Raw genomic sequence first — 12,664 nt, 5'->3', positions numbered from 1 at the left:
CAGACGGGCCTGGACATGTACTGGTTTAAGCAGGGGGACACGTCTGGCACTGCAGGATTTGAGTCCCCTGGCGGCGTAGTGTGTTACTGATGGTAGGCTTTGTTACTTTGGTCCCAGCTCTCTGCAGGTCATTCACTAGGTCCCCCCGTGTGGTTCTGGGATTTTTGCTCACCGTTCTTGTGATCATTTTGACCCCACGGGGTGAGATCTTGCGTGGAGCCCCAGATCGAGGGAGATTATCAGTGGTCTTCCATTTCCTAATAATTGCTCCCACAGTTGATTTCTTCAAACCAAGCTGCTTACCTATTGTAGATTCAGTCTTCCCAGCCTGGTGCAGGTCTACAATTTTGTTTCTGGTGTCCTTTGACAGCTCTTTGGTCTTGGCCATAGTGGAGTTTGGAGTGTGACTGTTTGAGGTTGTGGACAGGTGTCTTTTATACTGATAACAAGTTCAAACAGGTGCCATTAATACAGGTAACGAGTGGAGGACAGAGGAGCCTCTTAAAGAAGAAGTTACAGGTCTGTGAGAGCCAGAAATCTTGCTTGTTTGTAGGTGACCAAATACTTATTTTCCACCATAATTTGCAAATGAATTCATTAAAAATCCTACAATGTGATTTTCTGGATTTTACCTATGATGAAAATTACAGGCCTCTCTCATCTTTTTAAGTGGGAGAACATGCACAATTGGTGGCTGACTAAATACTTTTCCCCCCCACTGTATGTGTATGTTGTGTGCTGATAGTGTAATATGTTTTCCACCTAGTATCATACACATGATCACTCAGCTTTAAAGTAGGCCTTACTACATTACTTTCACCTCCTATGGTTGAATAACAACAGGTCGCCATTCCGCACCTCTTCTACAACAATGCTTGTCTGTCTATGGCCATGTGGTTTATTGTCCTCCTCATCTCCTGCATCAATGCTGCACCTTCCCCTCTGCTATCATAAACAAACGACCTGCTTTATAAAGTCTGGCCGGCGCTGCTTCACAAATATTGACCTGTACTGGCTCGGCTCCCTCTCTCCCACCTGCACCCAGCCTCACACAATACAATACCTTGCAGTGAAAGCCAAATTACAAAATGGTCAAACGTGGAAATGAATTACTAGAACATGAAAAGCCACAGCAATTTGATGGATGTCCATTTTAGTAATTCTATTCTATGTTTTTGAGCACAATCAGTGAATCCCAAAATACCCCCTCGCTCAGTGGGCCCTCCGTTGTTACGTGTTGCTGACGAAACTCAGAGGGTGACTTCCAGAGTGGCGAGGGGATCAGTAAACCCATCAAATTCGGGACACACTCCTGACTTGAATGATGCAATTCATGTTCCACTTTTAAATAATACAACGAGAATGAAACTCAAATGAACAAATCCCCCCTGTCGTTTTACATTTATTTAGTCATTTAGCAGACGCTCTTATCCAGAGCGACTTACAGTTAGTGAGTGCATACATTTTTCATACTGGCCCGCCGTGGGAATCGAACCCACAACCTCAGTAACAGTTAAATATTTTAATTTTGGACGTAAGTCTCTAAATCAGACACATACACACGTGTCATATATTTAGGCACGCATCTCAATTATTTTGTATGAAATTGTGCAAACTCCAAACATGCTGCAGTGTAAAAGTCTTTCTAGGATGAAAAGCTTAGTCACAACCTATACAATGACAGTGGCTCGACTTCAAGCAACATTGTCCTAGAGCTCTTTTCTTCCCTTAACCCTTCCCCCAACGTGCTTCAGTTCTGACAACATCATGTGACAAAGATGACGAGGCAAGGCCAAGTGCAGAGACTACTCTCTACTACTACTGTAACACCTCAGGCATGCAATACCATACCAAACGTCACTGATGAATGAATGTGGAGTGAATTTTTTGGGGCTGGTTAGCTTAGTCACAAAATACTTTTTTCCCCACGTCCCTCTGAGATGTGTCTGCTTGACGTCATGGAGAAATGACTGACTCTTACAAACTTCTCATATTGAGACTGGGGTTGACTTGACACTAGGGCTGTGGTGGTCACAAAATTTTGTCAGCTGGTGATTGTCAAGTAAATAACTGTAGGTCTCATGGTAATTGACCGTTAATTAACATAAACACATTTAGCATCTCCTGGCTTCCACACATAGCCTACAAGCCACCTTTGGAACATCTACATTTTAAAAAGTCTAATAAATCCATGTAATATAGCCTACACCACCACAATAAATCCATTATTTATTTTAGACAGGTGTAAAGAAGCATGATATGAAGAAAATGTATTTAGAAGAAGAACAGAATAACATACTCTGAGTTGTCCTTATGTTAGGTCCTGATCTGGCCATGCCAAATGGCTGTGGGCTACACTAGTTCATTTAGCAGACACGATTTGCTTAGAATTCTGTGGCATTATTTTATAGTATGAAGAATACAATTGATTTTCTCCAAACGATTGAGGGAGTGCGCACATGCAGCTACTCTGTGTTGAGCGGTTAACAAAGAAATAGGTATTCCTATATGCTTCATTTAGAGTTATTAATGTAACTTTAGTTGTTCTACAAACGTTGGGCTATATGTTTTGATTTTTAATCAATTGTAAGGCTGCATGATGCGACTCTAATGATGATTTGAAAAAAGTCGCTTGAAAGGCATGAGCTCTGCTTTGGTTTTTTTACGCAGGCTGTACACACTACATCAGTCACTCATTCACAATTTGACAAGCACTTGATAATGCCTAGAATCACGACGGCATCCCCTTTGTGTGGCCGTAATGGTCCCGTGTAGCTCAGTTGGTAGAGCATGGCGCTTGCAACACCAGGGTTGTGGGTTCGATTCCCACGGGGGGCCAGTATGAAAAAAAATGTATGCACTCACTAACTGTAAGTCGCTCTGGATAAGAGCGTCTGCTAAATGACTAAAATGTAAAATATAATGCACCCTAAAAAAATCCATCCCTTTTGCGGCCAGTGGCCATTGTGCCCTTCTCCCTGAGTGCTGCGTGCTCCGAATCACATCTCACTCACATGGCTCTCCATCACATGATCGGGTCTTTCTCACAGGCTACAAGTGAAGACAGACACATCGGGGACGCAACTTGCGTCCTTATCCAATTCCGAGGTGCATATTGAAGATATTGGAAGAACTGTCCACATTTACTTTTCATAGGCCAACAAGATGAGTAGGCCTAACGAACAGCAAAAGCACTAGCCTATTCTATTCTGTGCGATATTCCACACACACACACACCAAAATAATAAAGTGATTCTTTCCAAATCTTTATTGGCAAAAATGTACATCAATTATAGTTTTTCTTTCCTTTTCTCTTTGGTTTGCCCTGGTTATCTTTGTGTATAATTAACTGTAGGCCTATACACACACATTGTTACCAAAATAATAATAATAATGATTCATTATCAGCGTAATAAGTGATTAACAGCACCTATATAGCTCTGTCCTAGATCTCCCTCAGACCAATCCTATATAGCTCTGTCCTAGATCTCCCTCAGACCAATCCTATATAGCTCTGTCCTAGATCTCCCTCAGACCAATCCTATATAGCTCTGTCCTAGATCTCCCTCAGACCAATCCTATATAGCTCTGTCCTAGATCTCCCTCAGACCAATCCTATATAGCTCTGTCCTAGATCTCCCTCAGACCAATCCTATATAGCTCTGTCCTAGATCTCCCTCAGACCAATCCTATATAGCTCTGTCCTAGATCTCCCTCAGACCAATCCTATATAGCTCTGTCCTAGATCTCCCTCAGACCAATCCTATATAGCTCTGTCCTAGATCTCCCTCAGACCAATCCTATATAGCTCTGTCCTAGATCTCCCTCAGACCAATCCTATAGCTCTGTCCTAGATCTCCCTCAGACCAATCCTATATAGCTCTGTCCTAGATCTCCCTCAGACCAATCCTATATAGCTCTGTCCTAGATCTCCCTCAGACCAATCCTATATAGCTCTGTCCTAGATCTCCCTCAGACCAATCCTATATAGCTCTGTCCTAGATCTCCCTCAGACCAATCCTATATAGCTCTGTCCTAGATCTCCCTCAGACCAATCCTATATAGCTCTGTCCTAGATCTCCCTCAGACCAATCCTATATAGCTCTGTCCTAGATCTCCCTCAGACCAATCCTATATAGCTCTGTCCTAGATCTCCCTCAGACCAATCCTATATAGCTCTGTCCTAGATCTCCCTCAGACCAATCCTATATAGCTCTGTCCTAGATCTCCCTCAGACCAATCCTATATAGCTCTGTCCTAGATCTCCCTCAGACCAATCCCCTATATAGCTCTGTCCTAGATCTCCCTCAGACCAATCCTATATAGCTCTGTCCTAGATCTCCCTCAGACCAATCCTATATAGCTCTGTCCTAGATCTCCCTCAGACCAATCCTATATAGCTCTGTCCTAGATCTCCCTCAGACCAATCCTATATAGCTCTGTCCTAGATCTCCCTCAGACCAATCCATATAGCTCTGTCCTAGATCTCCCTCAGACCAATCCTATATAGCTCTGTCCTAGATCTCCCTCAGACCAATCCTATATAGCTCTGTCCTAGATCTCCCTCAGACCAATCCTATATAGCTCTGTCCTAGATCTCCCTCAGACCAATCCTATATAGCTCTGTCCTAGATCTCCCTCAGACCAATCCTATATAGCTCTGTCCTAGATCTCCCTCAGACCAATTAACTGAAACGGGGCCCTTATTGTTTGTTGCATACACACATGCACATCATGTGAACACTGGTTTTGACACAGGTATAATGTATGTGTTATAAAAATAACAATAAGTAACAATAACAAACAGTAAGTTACAATCAATAACTTTTTCCTTCCTTAAAAAACGAATGGCCACCTTGGGCCTGCATACCTCTGACCAGGGATGGGATGTCAGGTGTGATGCTAGTGACAGCCAGCCTAAAGTCCTGGTGGACATGGAGCCTGTTACGGGCTTTTGTTTTTATTGTTCCAAGCGCGCTGAAGGCCGTCTCAGACAGGTACGTAGCGCTGAATGGTAGAATAACCCTTGTAGCTGCGTGTTTGGCCAGTCTGGGTGCAACAGCGTGTCCTTTGACAATCCAAAACTTTTTGTATCCGTTCTCGTGGAAATATTTATTTGACACAGAATCAGCCGAGGTATTCCACATCCTCGATACTGCAAATGTGAGGGTCCATCACCCACGATTCCTTTGATAAGTATTCGTCAACATCGGCAAAACGGGATTTAATTTCCTCCCGAAGCATGTTCATGTGCCGGGTAAACTCAGTGCGTAAAGACGCAGGCACAGTGCCACCAGACTGTTTCATCAGCAGTGGAAATTGTTGTAGCTCCCCTTTCGACATTTTTCCAACTCTGTACTCCAGTTTCTGCACAAAAGCGTTGAGAGCGTCTTTGCACTGCATGACGTTTGATTCAGGACCCTGCATCCGCTTGTTTGTCTCATTGTAGAGAGTGAATGTATCCGCTAGGTATGCCGTTATGATCCAAAACGCATCAGTCAGCTGTTCACACAGTGGTCGATTGTGATCTTGCAAGAATTCCTTTATTTTTTCCTGAAGTTCCATAAAACGCACAAGCACTTGTCTACGTGACAACCAGCATACCTCTGTGTGTAACAGCAGTGTTTGATGCACTTCGTCCTCACACAGCTGGGCAAACAGTCTCTTGTTAGTAGGGCGAGCCTTAATGAAGTTTACAACTTTAACAACAGTTGCCAGGGTGTTACTAAGGTCTTCCTAAAGTTTTTTACTGGCCAATGCTTGGCGATGTAGCATGCAGTGGAAAATTGCGCACCCCGGGGCTTTTTCCTTAAATCGGCTGTTAAATCCCTTGTTTTTGCCCATCAACGCTGCAGCCCCATCAGTGCAGCATGCAACAATATTCTCGTAGGGCAGATTGTTGGACGAGAGATATGAGTCCATAGCTATAAAAATATATTGGCTTGTTGTTGTTGTCGCTAGATTGGTAGACATAAGAATGTCTTGTTTCAAGTCATCACCGTCAATATATTGCACATAAACGATGAGCATGGATTCGTCTGACACTGTTGTTGTTTCATCCAACTGAATGGCAAAGGGAACATTCCTAAGCTTCTCGTGCAGCTGGTTTGGACAATCTCCAGCCATTTGATCAATTCTGTCTTTGACAGTGTTGTCAGAGAGTGGGACTGTTCTCACTTTATCCACCACCTGTGGGCCACACAGCCTCTCTACAATTTTCAGGCAGGCGGGTTTGATTAGCTGCTCTCCAATATTGTGCGGCTTTTTAACCTTGGCAATTAATAGCGAACACTCAAATGACGCCTCCGTGGCTCTGTGTAAATCACTGCCTGCTCTTTCAAATGCTTTTCTGATGTCTGTGGATCTTTTTGATAGTGCCAACTGCTTCTTCCTCTCAAATAGATCTTGACCTTCACCAATAGTCTACCGGTGTTTTGTTTCCTGGTGTCGTTGCATTTTGCTTGGCTTCATGCTGTCATTAGCTAGCTTCTCGCAACAAATGACACATTCTGGCCGAGTCCTGTCCTGTCCTTCAATAAAACCGAAGTTAAGATAACTCTCGAGATATAGCCTTACTTTATTACGGCACTTTTTCGTTTCTTAGACATGTTGTTTTATTAATAAAATAGTGATGCTCTGACTGCAGGAAAAACGAGCTGCTAGCTGAAACTGATCTTTTTGGGGGGAATTACCGCTTTTACGTTTCTCTGCCATTATTATTATTTTTTAGATTGGCCTTGGCATTGCAAGCATATGATTTTTAATAACATTTTAAAATGTATTCATTTTACAATTAAATTATAATGGAACATGTTATGCATGTTTGACCTCAAAGCAAATGAGATCATGCTTCCCCCCTGTGAACTCTGGCACCCCCCTAAGGTGGGCGCGGACCCCAGGTTGGGAACCACTGGGCTAGGCTACATGAGGTGTGCGACTATGATTAGAAAAAGTCGCAAAAAGGCATTGTTTCTTATGCTGGGCACACTCTTGGCATTCTCTCAACCAGCTTCATGAGGTAGTCACCTATAATGCATTTCAAATAACAAGTGTGCCTTCTTAAAAGTTCATTTGTGGAATTTCTTTCCTTGTTAATGTGTTTGAGCCAATCAGTTGTATTGTGACAAGGTGGGGGGGTATACAGAAGATAGCCCTATTTGGTAAAAGACCAAGTCCATATTATGGCAAGAACAGCTCAAATAAGCAAAGAGAAATGACAGTCCATTATTACTTTAAGACATGAAGGTCAGTCAATACGGAAAATGTCAAGAACTTTGAAAGTTTCTTCATGTGCAGTTGCAAAAACCATCAAGTGCTATGATGAAACTGGCTCTCATGAGGACCGCCACAGGAATGGAAGACCCAGAGTTACCTCTGCTGCAGAGGATAAGTTCATTAGAGTTACCAGCCTCAGAAATTGCAGCCCAAATAAATGCTTCACAGAGTTCAAGTAACAGACACATCTCAACCTCAACTGTTCAGAGGATACTGTGTCAATCAGGCCTTCTTGGTCGAATTGCTGCAAAGAAACCACTACTAAAGGACACCAATAATAAGAAGAGACTTGCTTGGGCCAAGAAACACGAGCAATGGACATTAGACAGGTGGAAATGTGTCCTTTGGTCTGGAGTCCAATTTGAGATTTTTGGTTCCAACTGCCGTGTCTTTGTGAGACGCGGTGTGGGTGAACGGATGATCTCTGCATGTGTATTTCCCACCGTAAAGCATGGAGGAGGAGGTGTTATGGTGTGGGGGTGCTTTGCTGGTGACACTGTCTATGATATATTTAGAATTCAAGGCACACTTAACCAGCATGGCTACCACAGCATTCTGCAGCGATACGCCATCCCATCTGGTTTGGGCTTAGTGGGACTATCATTTGTTTTTCAACAGGACAATGACCCAACACACCTCCAGGCTGTGTAAGGGCTATTTTACCAAGAAGGAGAGTGATGGAGGGCTGCATCAGATGACCTGGCCTCCACAATCCCCCGACCTCAACCCAATTGAGATGGTTTGGGATGAGTCGGACCGCAGAGTGAAGGAAAAGCAGCCAACCAGTACTCAGCATATGTGGGAACTCCTTCAAGACAGTTGGAAAAGCATTCCAGCTGAAGCTGGTTGAGAGAATGCCAAGAGTGTGCAAAGCTGTCATCAAGGCAAAGGGTGGCTATTTGAAGAATCTCAAATCTCAAATACATTTTGATTTGTTTAACACTTTTTTGGTTACTACATGATTCCATATGTGTTATTTCATAGTGTTGATGTCTTCACTATTATTCTACAATGTAGAAAATAGTAAAAATAAAGAAAAACCCTTGAATGAGTAGGTGTTCTAAAACTTTTGACCGGTAGTGTATACTAAATAATATATGTGTGTAATTTGTTTTGATTTAGAATGGACCATTATCATGCACCTGTCTCAAAACAGGGGCAGCGGGAAAAAATGTCATCTATGCACTTAAATAGCGAATGGAGGACGCTTTTCCTGTGGTTCAATTTCATGCCAGCCAGGTAGGCTATACTCCTGTTGTAAATATAAGCAATATGCTTAATATTAGGAAAGTTGAAAAATATATATAGTAGGCCTAGCCTATAGAAAGCTGATGGGATCCTCCTCTTTTTAGTAGAGGCCATTCCTCTGTTTTCTCGCGCAATTGCATAGCCTATAGAAATGTTGCGCAACATGAGCTCTCATTGTTTGATTAGATTTTCGATCACATTTGCATTGATATCCGAGTGATTAGAGGGACAATAGAGTGCTGAGTACCAGGCAGTTAGCAAGTTTGGTAGGCTACTAATGACCATCAGCAGCATCAGAGCTTGGAGAAGCCTAATTACCGTGACTAAACGATCACGTGGAATTTGACTGCCTTCATGACTCATGACCGTTGGTGTGGCGGTAATACGGTCACCGCAACAGCCCTACTCCCATTTGTCTTGAAAGCACCATAAATCCAGAGAATGCCAGACTTTTATGACAAAATTTGATGACAAAATTTGCCCACGAAGTACCACCACGCCACCTCCCTGTTCAAGTGAGCATAGCACAACAAAGTGAGTCCAAAAATGTACTGTATGCTGCTGCATAAATGATGTAATATGCCAGGGAGATAAGTATACTGTAGCTAAGAAAGTAATACTGTGTAGTAAGCTTTTAGTAGCCCATGTGCCTCACCCTAATAATTGTGTCTATTTTCCCCTCTTAATTTCACCTACTGTTCTGACGTGGGGGTGCACATGTAGCCTATAACCTGTTTTAGAGAAATGTCATCATTGAATATTGTAAAAGCTTTCATTGTCTGCTTATATGCCCCCTTTATTTATCCTACGGTTCTTACTTGGTGTACAGGGAGAACACTGTAAGAACTGCCGATGTTCTGAATTCTGTCGCTGTACATTTTAAAAGTGCTGAACAAATAATTATATTGACTACGTCCGTCCTAGCTCGCTCATTAATGTCTTAATCGAAATTACGGATTGCCTCTTATGCACTTGTCGTCCCATTATGCCATAGTTTGTACATCTCAATTGTAAGTAGAAACCACATTTGTTTAAGCAAGTCAGCAACATCAGCTATGTTTTTTTAAAAGGCAGTAAATGAGGCTGAATGAACTGTTTTGCTGCCAGACAAGGCTAAGCTTATGGCCAGGTGTAGCAGTGTAAAGGTGTTGGGACTGCTGTTGAGACTAACAGTTTGTGGGCACCGTTTGTCAACATTATAGTGCAATTAATGTATTGTTTAGTGTTGTGTAGTGGCTTTGCTGGCATGCATCCCACAATAATTTTTTTTGCCCCACCAAGATTTACATGCTAAAATCGCCACTGAACTGAAGTGACTCATCCACAGGAAATATGCCACAGTTTCAGAACCTCATGAGTTTACTCAATGCAGTACTGTAGATGCATGCAAGTGATTTGTTTGAAGGGGCACTGAAGACCAAATTCAATGTCTTCGAATTGATTATGTTTCAAGTAAATTGAAGAAATCTTGTGTATTTTATCCTACAAATGGATAAAATTAAGGGGACACAGGACATGTGCTCACTTCAGTTTCCCCATGTTCTCAGTTTCAATGCATCTGGATGCATGCAGAAAAACCCTGGTCCCTCACCCACAGACAAGTAGCCTTATTTTATAGCTTTTGACCCCAAAGCTTGCGAGAAGATTGAGGCCAATGAAGCAGAGTTAAGTTCCTCTTTCTGTCGGCATGCTGACTGTGTCTGTTGCTGACTTGCAGAATGCCTGACGATGGGTGGACACACCAGCCTGCTTGTGTCCAGACCTGTTTTGGTATGTACCGCTCTGAGCAGCCAGGTCCCCACTCCCAGAAGGAGCCAAAGCCTCAGTGTTCTGATAGTGCCCTCAAATCTTTAAGTACTATCTCAATACAGACTTGTTATGCTATCATTTCTGCCTCAAGCAACTACTGGAGAAACAAAAGTATCTTGACTGCGTTTGATAACAGATGTCTATGGAACCATGGTTTTTAGGGTAGCCTTGCCAACTGGCATGTCGGAAGTATTATCTGTTGGAGAATGCAGAGCAAAGTTTCAAGGCGCCGTGGTCGTCTGGTGAGGTGAAAAAGCTGGAATCTCACGGTCAACTTTGTTTTCATTCAAGGTTGCTGCTGCATGAGTGAATGTGTGAACTGTGAAACATGGTGGGTGAACTGTGAAGCATGGTGAGTGTGTGAACTGTGAAGCATGGTGGGTGTGTGACCTGTGAAGCATGGTGAGTGTGTGTGAACTGTGAAGCATGGTGAGTGCGTGAACTGTGAAGCATGGTGAGTGTGTGAACTGTGAAGCATGGTGAGTGTGTGAACTGTGAAGCATGGCGAGTGTGTGAACTGTGAAGCATGGTGAGTGTATGAACTGTGAAGCATGGTGAGTGTGTGTGAACTGTGAAGCATGGTGAGTGTGTGAACTGTGAAGTATGGTGAGTGTGTGAACTGTGAAGCATGGTGAGTGTGTGAACTGTGAAGCATGGTGAGTGTGTGAACTGTGAAGCATGGTGAGTGTGTGAACTGTGAAGCATGGTGAGTGTGTGAACGGTGAAGCATGGTGAGTGTGTGAACGGTGAAGCATGGTGAGTGTGTGAACGGTGAAGCATGGTGAGTGTGTGAACTGTGAAGCATGGTGAGTGTGTGAACGGTGAAGCATGGTGAGTGTGTGAACTGTGAAGCATGGTGAGTGTGTGAACGGTGAAGCATGGTGAGTGTGTGAACGGTGAAGCATGGTGAGTGTGTGAACTGTGAAGAATGGTGAGTGTGTGAACGGTGAAGCATGGTGAGTGTGTGAACTGTGAAGCATGGTGAGTGTGTGAACGGTGAAGCATGGTGAGTGTGTGAACGGTGAAGCATGGTGAGTGTGTGAACTGTGAAGCATGGTGAGTGTGTGAACTGTGAAGAATGGTGAGTGTGTGAACGGTGAAGCATGGTGAGTGTGTGAACTGTGAAGCATGGTGAGTGTGTGAACGGTGAAGCATGGTGAGTGTGTGAACGGTGAAGCATGGTGAGTGTGTGAACTGTAAAGCATGGTGAGTGTATGAACTGTGAAGCATGGTGAGTGTGTGAACTGTGAAGCATGGTGAGTGTGTGAACTGTGAAGCATGGTGAGTGTGTGAACTGTGAAGCATGGTGAGTGTGTGTGAACTGTGAAGCATGGTGTGTGTGTGAACTGTGAAGCATGGTGAGTGTGTGAACTGTGAAGCATGGTGAGTGTGTGAACTGTGAAGCATGGTGAGTGTGTGAACTGTGAAGCATGGTGAGTGTGTGAACTGTGAAGCATGGTGAGTGTGTGAACTGTGAAGCATGGTGAGTGTGTGAACTGTGAAGCATGGTGAGTGTGTGAACTGTGAAGCATGGTGAGTGTGTGAACTGTAAAGCATGGTGAGTGTGTGAACTGTAAAGCATGGTGAGTGTGTGAACTGTGAAGCATGGTGAGTGTGTGAACGGTGAAGCATGGTGAGTGTATGAACTGTGAAGCATGGTGTTGTGCTGCTGGTATGTTTCTATTTTTTTTATCTCCTCCTGCCGACCTGTGCTGTGACATGTCAGTATTGGTATGAATGTAAACAGATCAGGGGTGGGCGTGTGTGTGTGTGTGTGTGTGTGTTTGTGTGTGTGTGAGAGAGACAGAGAGTTGGCTATTTCACAATCACACATCTGCTACCATGGAGCATAATTCAAAAAAGTCCATCTGAGGGCACTTGGACTTGGAATTAGCTTCACAGGGCCATGTCTTAGCAATAGTTTCCACTTAATTTTGACTTAAAGGGATACTATGTTAGCGTTTAGGCAGCTGTTGCTTAGTAGATAGAGGGAGGTTTCTGTAGATCGTTGGGATGCTGGATGGAACTGAAAGTGTTTTTTGCTATTCCAGTCTGGTCATGTACCTAATTGTTCCCTCACAGCAGCCAAAACAATGGGAGAGTCTTCAAAACAAAGCAATTCAAATATTTCTGAGAGAGGAGAATTGTCATTGCGCAGTAAGAGGCAGAGAGATGCATACTTTCATTGACTGTCTTTTCCATTTCAACCCATTGTGTCACTCAAAGGTTCTAAAAGCCCAGAGAGAGATAGAGAGAGAACTAACCGGCTAACACCCACCCAGGCTCATATCACAGATGTCAAAACCATTAGATATACAATTAACATCATACA

The 12,664-nt window shown here is 43.4% G+C and overlaps 1 protein-coding gene across 5 annotated transcripts in view; it reads left to right on the top strand.

The window, feature by feature from the left end:
* LOC121540261 (ETS-related transcription factor Elf-1) overlaps nucleotides 1-12,664 on the top strand; it is a 78,424-nt gene that overhangs the window by 29,204 nt on the left and 36,556 nt on the right. The window lies entirely within an intron of this gene.

This window comes from Coregonus clupeaformis, chromosome 3, assembly GCF_020615455.1.
Source record: "Coregonus clupeaformis isolate EN_2021a chromosome 3, ASM2061545v1, whole genome shotgun sequence".
NCBI classification, from domain to species: Eukaryota; Metazoa; Chordata; class Actinopteri; order Salmoniformes; family Salmonidae; genus Coregonus; species Coregonus clupeaformis.
Note: the sequence above shows the minus strand (reverse complement) of the source record. Positions and strands in the feature narration are given on the sequence as shown.